This window comes from Capra hircus, chromosome 7, assembly GCF_001704415.2.
Source record: "Capra hircus breed San Clemente chromosome 7, ASM170441v1, whole genome shotgun sequence".
NCBI classification, from domain to species: Eukaryota; Metazoa; Chordata; class Mammalia; order Artiodactyla; family Bovidae; genus Capra; species Capra hircus.
Window position 1 is genome coordinate 100,523,301 of NC_030814.1, and position 3,058 is coordinate 100,526,358.

Sequence of the window (3,058 nt, forward strand, 5' to 3'; positions counted from 1 at the left end):
GGGAGGGGTGAGTGGCCTCTCTCGCGTCTAGCCCCCGCCCCCAGCTCGGAGCCGCGCCTCCGAACCCCTGCCTCCCGCCGCCTCCCGGGCCCTCCAGACTCCCGACCATCCCTGGAGAGCGCGGGGACCAGGCCTCGGCATCACTGGGCCCGCGCCCACATCCTCAGCGGAGGTCTAGGGAAGGCGCGGCGTGGACTCGGCTGCCTGGCTTCTCCCACCAGGTGCACGTTCCGTCTTTGGCCACATGGCCGCTGTGTGAGCTTGGGTCAGCCCCTCTCCCTCTCTGAGCCTGGTCTCCTCATTTAAACAATGGAGGTGACTCTGCCAACCCCACAGAAGATTAAAGCTGAGAAAATTAAAGTGCGCGTGAGCCTGGAAATCCTCCGTGCAGCATGAAGCCTTGTGCAAGTGGGAGGCAAATCACTGCTGGTAGCCTTGTAATTAATATTATTCTTTGCTCTCTTTAGGATACCCCGGGCAGTGTTGATTTTGCTTTTCTTCCCAAAAGGCACTGATTTGGTCCCTTCCAATATCTCCTACTAATTGCCATTTTTAAGAGCTGAGCACAGAGCTTGGCGTGTGATTAAAACCTCAATATGTGTTTGCTATTATTATTACCGAGCAATTGTTTATGGCAACCTCCTAGTCTAGCCAGGCTCTTTTACACCTATTTAATCTTCACACTCCTATGTAGTAGCTGTCACTACCCTCAATTTGCAGATGGGGGTACAGGCTCTCAGAGAGGTTCAGTAACTTGACCAAGATCACACAGCCAGAAAGCAGTCACCCCAGTTCCAACTCTGTGCATATAGCCCCCACTTTCCTTCTTGACACAGCAGCTTCTATTAATAGATAAGCAGTTCTCAAACTTAGCTGTACCTTAGACTCACCCACCAGTTGTTGTTTAGTCACTCAATCGTGTCCAGTTCTTTTGTGACCCCATGGAGCCCGCCACGCTCCTCTGTGGGATTTTTCAGGCAAGAACACTGGGGTGCACTGCCATTTCCTTCTCTAGGGGATCTTCCGGACTTAGGGATTGAACACAGGTCTCCTGCATTAGCAGGTGGAGTCTTCACCACTGAGCCACCTGAGAGATACTAATAGTAGGGGAATAATAATAGGGGAAATTCGGGGGGCGGGGTGAGAGGATATGGAAATTCTCTGCACTCTTTTAGGAGAAGGAAGTGGCAACCCACTCCAATGTTCTTGCCTAGAGAATCCTATGGACAGAGGAGCCTGGTGGGCTGCTGTCCATAAGGTCGCACAGAGTCAGACACAACTGAAGCGACTTAGCAGCAGCAGCAGCTGCTGCACTTTTTTCAATTTTTCTGTAAATCTAAAACTAGCCTAAGAAATTTTGTCAACTGATTAAAAAGATCGTGGAGAGGAGTACTTCCCTGGTGGCCCAATGGTTAAGACTTTGCATTCCAGTGAAGGGGGTACAGGTTCAATCCCTGGCTGGGGAGTTAAGATCCCACATGCCGATTGGCCAAAACACCAAAACATAAAACAGAAACAGTATAGCAACACATCCAAAGACGTTAAAAATGGCCCACATTAGAAAGAAAAATCTTTATTAAAAAAAGATCTACAAAAAATTATGGAGGATTCAAAAGAGTTTTCATCTATATGTTATACTTACTAATCTTCACTGTGTTGGAAATTAAAACTGAACGTACTTAAATATTCATTTTAGGATAAAAGTAAGCTCATTACATGTTAACCTAAATAGCAGATTTTTATGAAAAATAACTATATTTTCCAAAACAAGGAAAAAGCTATGAGAAGAGCAATATTTTATACTTTCACAAATTGCTTTAATGTCTAGCTTAATAAAAACAAAGCAAGCATTATACTTTGTGTACTCAGCCACTTTATGTCCCATTTTTAATTGAACATTAAGGGAATGTAGTATTTTACAAGGGCTTCCCTTGTAGCTCCGTGGGTAAAGAATCTTCCTGCAAAGCAGGAGACCCAGGTTTGATTCCTGGGTTGGGAAGATACCCTGGAGAAGGAAGTAGCAACCCACTCCAGTATTCTTACCTGGAGAATATTATGGGCAGAGGAGCCTGCCAGGCTACAGTCTTTGGGGTCACAAGAGTCAGACACAACTTAGTGACTAAACCACCACCACCAATATTTTAATCATAACTCTGCCAATATCTTTATCTAGAGGCTTGTTGCCATTTTTGTCTTTTCTGAAATTTTTGTCACCAAGAAAGGCAGGATGACATTTTTTTCCTTCCAGATTGAGTTGGTGTAGTGTATTCTTGGTTATCAAATGCCCATGGTTTTGAGACTTTGAAATGATAAATATTCATGATGTGTGAAACAGCATGATACATAACTGCATGATCTTAATTTCATAATAATGGATGGTTAGTTGTGAAAATACACAAATGAGACCTGTGATCAAACGAGCCTGTGATTGTAAATGACTGTTTTTTGCTTCTTGTGTTTTTTTGATTTCCTATTATGCACATGTTAACTTTTAAGAAATAAATGCTATTTTAAAAACCTTAAAAAAAAAAAAAAAGAAAGCAAGATTCTCATACAGTTGATACAGTTGACCCTCCTTGTGTGAGAATTCCATATTTGTAAATTAACCAACCTGCTAAAAATTTTATGTACCCTAAATTCAATATCCATGGCATTTTCATGGTCATGCACAGAGTGATGAAAAATTTGAACTGGTTGACATGCTGAGGTCAAATATACAGCTACAGTCAAACAAGGCAACCCTCTACCTTCTTGTTTCAAGTGTCATACCATGAAAAATGTCCTTTCCACAATCTGTTTAGTGCCGCATTTTTCAAATTTTTGTGCTTTTTGTTGATTTTGCTGTTTGGAATGGCCCCAGGCCTAGTGCAAAAGTGCTGTCTAATGTTCTTTAGCACAAGAAGACTGTGTTGTGCTTCATGGAGAAAATCTTTGTGTTAGATAAACTTCATTCAAGCGTGAGTTACAGTGCTGTTGGCTGTGAATACAATGTTAATGAATCAACAATATGTGTCAAATAATGTGTCTCTAAGCAGAAACACCCAGATGGTTGGAAAAG